General features: G+C 55.8%; 2 long non-coding RNA genes across 2 annotated transcripts; one reads left to right on the forward strand and one right to left on the reverse strand.

Moving 5' to 3' along the window:
- Positions 1–273: 273 nt before the first annotated feature.
- LOC140634690 (uncharacterized) lies at positions 274–2,639 on the reverse strand. The gene is made up of 2 exons (XR_012032081.1): positions 2,427–2,639; positions 274–578 (listed from the first exon to the last, which is right to left on the reverse strand). It is a non-coding gene; the product is annotated as an uncharacterized lncRNA (long non-coding RNA).
- A 2,971-nt stretch (positions 2,640–5,610) lies between these two features.
- On the forward strand, positions 5,611–7,232 carry LOC140634691 (uncharacterized). Its single transcript, XR_012032082.1, has 4 exons — positions 5,611–5,822; positions 6,171–6,289; positions 6,787–6,871; positions 7,005–7,232. It is a non-coding gene; the product is annotated as an uncharacterized lncRNA (long non-coding RNA).
- Positions 7,233–7,967: the final 735 nt, after the last annotated feature.

Consider the following 7,967-nt stretch of genomic DNA (forward strand, 5'->3'; position numbering starts at 1 on the left):
TGTAAATAAAGTTTTATTAGAACACAGCTGTCTCTATTTATTTACCTATCATCCGTGGCTGCTTTTACTACCAGGGCAGAGTTTATTTGTAGCAGGGACTGTATGGCCTGCAAAGCCTCAAAGATTTACCACCTGGCCCTTTACAGAGCAAGTGTGCTCTGTTCTAGGATATTTAAATCAAGATGAGTTTCTCCAAGAAAGCAGGTCATTAGAGAAGTTACTTCTTAAGCAAAGGCCGGATGTCTAAGAGTCCACAAAAATGATGCAAACCACCGCAAGCTCTGGTATTTAATCAACTGCTAATGACACCCTGCACCTTGCTGAGGCAGGCCAGTAGTGAGACAGGGTGGTAATTTTGAGGAACCAACCACCAGAGGAAGAGGGTGGTATTTGAGGCTAGAAGCTGGGGAGCAGGGGGAGGGGCAGGTTTGAGTGAGAGCAGATTCTCAGGCTCCAGCTTGGGAAAGAAGCCACCGGGCCAGACAGGATGGTCCAAAGTGTTCACACAGGGGCTTGCACATGGTGGGTGCTCCATCGGTATCCTCAATGGAAATGCTGGCTTCAGGGTTCACAGGGCCCTGTGAACAAGAACTCAGGCAGAGGGGCAGGGCTGAGGTAGATGGGAGTTCCGTGGTCATAGGCTCTGAGCAAAAGAACAAGTGCATAGCCCTCCCAACTGAATGCTGGAGTTTGGCTCAGTGTGTGTGTGTGTGTGTGTGTGTGTGTGTGTGTGTCCTAGGCTGAAGTGATTGTCTTGCTGGGGTCTGAGGGGTCACCTTGTTGGGGTATCAGTTTCTGGGGGGACAGGTGGGTGCTCCTAGGAGGTTTTCTGGATCTTTTCCCTCCTTGGGACTGACCTTGGAGGTGGAAGGGGACCTGCTGTGGCCCCCCTGGGATGTGGGTCATGCAGGAAAGATGAACTGGCCCAGAAAGCTGACCAAGAAGCTCTGTGTCTGAAGGCAGAGGGTGTAGATTCCGAAAGATCTGTATTTGTTTCTCTTCCATTGTCCTTGAATTCCCTCTGCCCCCACCACAGCTCCCAGTCGGGCCTTAGTGAATGTTCCAGCCTGCGCTCAGCCAAGCAGGGAGATTAGGGGAGAGGTCTTATGCTTGATTTTGGGTGGAAGCCCTGAACCAGGAGTGGCAGCACCCATGGTCCATCCTCACCAGAATCTTCTCCCTTTGCCAACTTTGGCAGCTCTGGGTTTGGTTTTATTGGGGGAGGTGGCCTTTCCTCCTCCTGAGACGGTGCTGGACAAGGCGTAGCCTCTGGGGGCAGGGCAAGGACCAAGGGCACAAACTGTGACAGGTTACTTTAGAGTCCTGGACAGGAGAGGTCCCCCTTGCTCTGGAGATGGCAACTGTTCAGAGGGGTCTCCAGGTTGTGTGCCCACGAACTTTGGGTGGGGGACCCTCTCCCATGTGCTTCTCTGCATCTCTGCTAACTTCAGGACAAATTAGAGGCCTCGGAGGGAGGAGGGGAGCCTGGGGCCACCTCTCTCTCTCTCTCTCTCTCTCTCTCCTCTCCACTCCTCTAGCACAGCTCTCCTGGAGCTCCCTAAATGAACGGACGCTTCGGTTCCAAGGCAGTGGGCCCTTCTGTCTCTTGGCATCACACTGTCCACAATCGGGTCTCTCCCAGTTGCTCCGGGCTCACGCTGGAGCTTCGGGGGCGCGAGGCGACCTTGCCTGGCGGCTGGGGTGTCACAGCCCCCTCCCCGCCGCGTGCCCCCCTCCGAAGACTCTCCAGCAGCCGAGACCGCAGGCACAGCTCCCTTCGAGCGGGACGGGGTGCTCCGGGGGACGAGACCCCTGCGGAGGCCACAGCGCAGGAGCCCAGCGCTTCCCGCTCCCCGGCCCCCGCAAGGCCCCGCCCCGCAAGGCCCCGCCCCTCCCGGCTCCGCCCCTCCCGGCTCCGCCCCTCCCGGCCCCGCCCCTCCCGGCCCCGCCCCTCCCGGCCCCGCCCCCGCCCCTCCCGGCCCCGCCCCGCCCAGCGCTTTGTTCCCCGCGCGGTGCAGCTGCGCGCGGCGGCCACACGGGGGCGCGGCGGGCCGGCCTGCGATCCCCATCCTCTCCCCTGGCCGCGGCGCCCCGCCTCCGCCCACCTGGGCCGCCAGCTGAGCGCCCCGGGTCTGCCCCAGCACCGGAGGACGCCCTCGGCCCGGGGCCCCTTTGCGATCGTCTGCCAATCCAAGCCTCCCGCCTGGGAGCCCAGCCCGCTCCGTCCCGCTCCCCGACTCTTGTCTCTGCTCCTGGGGCCGGGACAGACTCGGGGAGCCCCTGCATCCCCCCACCGCATCGCCCACCGGTCTTGTCGGCCCCGACCCCCTGGCGGGCCACCCTTCTGTCTGTGTGACGCGTGGCGGTGCTTTCTTCTCCTGGGGAGAAATCTCCGAGTCTCACTCTAGCTCGAGAGGAACACTTACCTTTCTGAGATGAGCTCCTAAGCTCAGTCATGTCTGTTGAATGGCTAGGAGAACTAGGGGAGGCCCTGGGGCATTCAGCACCCTACTACTTTTTTAGGACGATTTTGGGTTCACAGCAAAATTGAGAAACGCAGAGGCCAGTGCCCCCTCCCCCTGCACAGCCTCCCTATTGTCACCGGGAAGCGGAGTGGCTTATTTGCTACAATGGCTGGACCTAGGCTGACTCATTATTGCGCCAAGTCCATAGTTTACCTTGGACGTCACTCCTGCCCTTGTACGGCCGATGGGATTTGACAAGTGTATGACGACATCCTATCATGCCAGTTTCACTGCCCTACAGCTCCCAGGGCTCCCCAGTCACCTGCCCTCCCCCAGTCCCTAGGAACCACTAATCTTTTTACTGGCTCCCTAGTTTTGCCAAATCACCTTAATTTTCACAACCATCCAAGAGATAGGACCCTTCTGGTTTTATCTTTGAAGAAACTGAAGCTCAGGGCTGTGGCCAGAGCCTACGCAGCTTCCTGGCAGGAGGGTCGTTAAATGCCATGTGCCACCCAGGCTCTCTGCGTCTGTGGTCTGGATATCCTCCTGAACAAGAAAGCCAGCAGTGGCTTGATAGCAGAGCCTGAGGGAGCCCATCACCGTGGCCCTGACTCAACCTGGCTGGCAAACAGGCGCCCTTTCCCAGGGGACCCCACTCAGGGGACCCCACTGTCCTGTGTGCATGTTATTGCAGCTGGGAAGTGTAACAGGTGCACACTGCATGACTTTGCTCCAGGGAGGAGGCTGCTGGCAGGCCTACCCTGAACATTAGCGGGCTGGTGGCCCCTGGCCTGTGGTCTGCCCCTCCTTTGCCCCACCTTGGGCTCCTGCCTCCCCATGCAAGACTTCCAGGGCATGTGTAGACATCCAGCCTGTAGTCCAGGTTCCATCCCCAGCCTAGAACTGGTGCCTCCAGGTTACCCCTCAGGCCTAGACGTACACATACTAAGGGGAACCAGACACCCATAGGAAAGGAAACTGCAGAGGCCCTAGAAGTGGGTTCTGGGCTCTTTATGTGGGGTCCCATGTACCCAGGAGATGCTTCAAGTGAGCACATCCCCTTGACCATCTGGTATGCTTACCAGATTTAGCAAATGAAAATACAAGATATTTAGTTGAATTTGAATTTCAGATAACAAATAATTTTTCTACTATGGGTATATCTCCAGGGCATACTTAAACTAAAAGATGATTATTGTTTATCTGGAATTCAAATGTAATTGGGTATCCTATATTTTATTCACTGACCCTATCCAGTGGACTTCTGATCTTTGGAGGAGAGACGCATCAGGAAACAGGCCCTAGTGTGGCCCTCTGAAAATGAGGCATGGGGCAGGAGACCCAGTCAACAAAACTAAGGCTAGACTGGCTATCGGGTCCTGGGGACAAGGTCCTTGCCAAGGGCTAGCTCCTGGAAGGCCAGTATGGTTTGACAATACATTTTACCAAGGAAGCCTCTGGAAGGCATGTATGTTGGAGGGGGGGCAGGAGAAAGGAGCAGATGATGATGGGAGTGGGGTGGGGATCAGAGGAGTGTGCTTGGAGCTATGACCACCATCACTATCCCTCCTAGAGGGTTGGAGAGGGTCAGGGGCATGTGGAGGGAAATCCAAGGAGAGTTAGGGAGGACAGGAGGGAACACGGATGAATCCCTGGGCCTGCCTGAGTGAAATAGCACTGCAGGTGTACGGCCAGCTTCCCTAACTACACCTCCCTTCCACCCTTGTTAGCATCCTGAGCCAGGTGGTGAGGGGGGACGGACAGGACTTGAGGGAAGCAGGGCGGACCCCATACTGAACAGGATCTCCCTGCTGCCTTGGTGTTGGCATTTGATGATCAGGGTCTGGGTCCATCAGCAGCGTGGCCTCCTAGGGCAACAAGAAGAGCTGTCATCAGGAGAATAATTGGCATAGAGAGGAAATATTGGATACGGTAGAGAGACCAAGGCAAAGGTTCTAGAATGATTTCTGAAAATCTTTTGGGACTGACTGACCAGGCTGTTTGAGAAGCTGAGCTCCAGTCTACCTAGGGGAGAGAGGAGCCGCCGTCCTCCAGGCAGTGTCCTGGACAAGCTCGAGCCAGCGGGGAATACTCCTCACATGCTTCCCTGCCTCTGGCCAGAACCACATCTTCGACTTCTCTACGCCTCAGCCTCCTCACCTGATGAGTGGAGACAACTGTGAGCTTATCAATCAAATGAAATCCCACAGAACAGCAATTTGCTGATGGGAAAGTGCAAGTACAAGGCAGCATTCTTTATCAATGCTGTGTCTATTAAGACCTTCTTGGGGGCCAGGCTCTGTGTCAATTAGGGAAGAACTGCAGAGATTCTCAAGGAGCTCTGTTCCAGGGGGAAAACATGTGACCGGGTCACATGCATGTAGACAGGGTACCTGAAGTGTGCAACATGGACTCGGGTCATGGAGATTGAATTTATCTTCAGACGAAACTTGAGAAGAAGATACACATACCTACTCATGGTCCCACAAATGTCCACTTCATCGCCTTCTACTCCTACCCCCGATTCCCCCTCTTCCACACTCCTCCACAGAAGGGCAGTGGGATGGGGGGCAGAGAGAAGATGGTCACCCCAGAGAGAACCAATTGTCTGGTGTCTGGAATGCGTAGCCAAATCTTATTCTGTAGGCAGATGTTCGCTGGCATGTCCACGGGCAGGTGGCCTATGCAGCATAGAGAATAAAGCGAAAAATAAACTGGGAATGGAAAGCAAGCCCAAGAACTCGTCCTGTGTCTGCAATGAAGGCAAAACCCATGAAAAATAAAGCTTTTCAGAGATAATTCCATATGCAGCCCTAAGCACGTTGATGGCAACACAGGCCCGTGGGTATGCGTGTACAGGCCTGCGTGCGTGCTTGCACATATGTGTGCATGAAAATAGAATATTCAGCGAGTGCATCCCCATTGGAAAGACAAAAGGGGAAGCATTCCCGTGTGTCGCCTTGTGTGCTTGCTATAGAATGGCGTGGTCGGTGGGTTATTTTGGATCTGGATTGGTGTCAGTCTCAACAATATTTACACCACACAGCCTTGGTTTATGCACATCCTGCGTATTGGGCAACGTTAGTCCTGGAAAGAGACGAGGACGGCCTTGGTTGGGAAATGAGGCCCCTTGCAAGTGCTCCGTGCTGCGGAAGCATGAGCTCCCACCTTGTGACAGCACGAAGACATCCCGGGGCTCCTGTCACCCACCCCCTCGCTTTCCAGATGATCAAATAGAGATTTAGGGAGTTGAGGTGACTCTTTTCAAGGTCACACAGAGAACCAGTGGCCCAGAAAGGCTCGGAAAGCAGCCTCCTAAGTTCTGGCAAGCCCATCGGGCCGTCCTTCGCAGTGGTAAAGAGGGACTGAAAATGGGAAACAATCCAGGAATTTCTCAAAAATCCCAAAATCGTAGACAAGGGCCTTTGTCCAAACTGTTGGTTGGACCCTGTTGTTAGAATCAGAAGCCAGGGGATCCCTGGGTGGCGCAGCGGTTTAGCGCCTGCCTTTGGCCCAGGACGTGATCCTGGAGTCCTGGGATCGAGTCCCATGTCGGGCTCCTGGCATGGAGCCTGCTTCTCCCTCCTGTGTCTCTGCCTCTCTCTCTCTCTCTCTCTCTCTCTCTGTCTATCATAAATAAATAAATCTTTAAAAAAAAAAAAGAATCAGAAGCCATAAGGATGCTGCTTTTCGTATGAACAGGTAAGAGGAATGACAAGGGGACCTTGTCCTCAGCCACGCCCACTGACTGCACCTGACCTCTGTCGCCTTTTGGTGCTGCAGTATTCAGGCACTCTCCACTTGGGATACAGCTCCAATAGGTGAGTATGCGGGTGAGCAGACACTCAGAGGGCCAGGAACCTCCTTCCCGCATCTCGGCAGCTAGAGCAGGAGACCAGCGCTGTGGCCCTGGCACTTCTGACGCTCCTGCTGTGACTTCGCACCTGGACACAGCGACATTCACTTAACCGAGTGGCAGCCTCCTGGGGGGCTGCTGGGGATGCTGCTGGGGAGCTGCTGGGGATGCTGCTGGGGATGCTGTTGGGGATGCTGCTGGGGAGGCTGATGGGAGGCTGCTGGGGAGGCTGCTGGGGGGCTCCCGGGGTGGGGGGCTGCTGGGGATGCTGAGGAGGCTGCTGGGGGGGGTTGCCAGGGGACTGCCTGGGGGGCTGCCAGGGGAGCTGCTGGGGATGCTGGGGAGGCTGCTGGGGAGGCTGCCAGGGAGGCTGAGGTCCTACCTCTTTGGGTTTCTCCCTGGTTTCTGGGGCTGGCTCTCCAATTCCCACCAGTCCTCTGAGCTATGATAGCCTTTCAACAGATCCGTTTTCTCCTTCACTGTTGGCCTTCCCCGCCTTGCAAACGAGCACCTAGCTTCCTGCCTTCTAAAGGAATGAATAGCCTACGTAAGTCCTGGCTTTAATGCTTTTCCTTAGCCCACTGTTCTGTTCATACGTGTCTCCCCATAAAGATCAGAGAGCCACTTGTCTTTGATGTCCGAACAAAATAAAGTTGGAGGCCATCCTTATGTTTCCCCAGGGCCTACAGCCTTACCCCAAGGAGAGAAACTGTAAAGGTCAGCACGTCTCCGTGTCCAGCTGGTCACCCAGGGGAGCCTGCAGAAGCTTATGTGGAGGGGCACCCAGGTGGCTCAGTGGTTGAGCGTCCATCTCTGGCTCAGGGCTTGATCCTGGGGTCCTGGGATCGGGTCCTACATCAGGCTCCCCACAGGGAGCCTGCTTCTCCCTTTGCCTGTGTCTCTGCCTCTCTCTGTGTGTCTCTCATGAATAAATACAAATCTTAAAAAAAAAAAAAAAAGAAAAGAAAGAAAGAAAGAAACTTACATGCAAGGCCCCGCCCAAGTGCCCCGCCCTGCCGTCATTTGCCCCCATTGGTGGAGTGGCCAATGCTGGGCCTCAGGATGACCCACACAAGTTGAAGAGACCCACCTGCAGGCAGAGGGATGGTTAGTGCAGCTGCGTGTGAAACCAGGGAGAAGCTTAAGCCATCACCCCTCTCTGCCAGCTCCCGAGGAGCCCGAACCAGTCGCTAGTGGGTGTGTGAGGATGTGGTGCACAGAAGGGCACGTGGCCAGTAGGCACTGGGTGCCTGTGTCTTCCTCAAAGTCATATGTTGAAACCTCACTCCCACAGGATGCCATGAGGAGGTGCGGACTTTGGGAGGCGAGTGGGACGAGATGGGGTCATGGGGATGGGGCCCCAGGCTGGGGGTAGTGCTGTTAGCAGAGATGCAAGGAAGCTTGCTTCCTCTGTGCTCTCTGTCCTGCAAGGACACGGCATGGAATGGTGGTGGACGGCACAGAAGAGGGCTTTCTGCAGAACCCTACCGTGTGGGCGCCCTGATCCTCCACCTCCAAGCTCCAGGCCCACGAGGTTGATAAGCCACCCAGACTGTGACACTCTGCTCCCAAGAGTCGCTGTTCCTGTCCCCCTGTGGGAGCCTGAGATGCCGGAGGAGCAGAGGGTAGCATCACAGGAGTGT

This window comes from Canis lupus, chromosome 6 (genome assembly GCF_048164855.1).
Source record: "Canis lupus baileyi chromosome 6, mCanLup2.hap1, whole genome shotgun sequence".
NCBI lineage: Eukaryota > Metazoa > Chordata > Mammalia > Carnivora > Canidae > Canis > Canis lupus.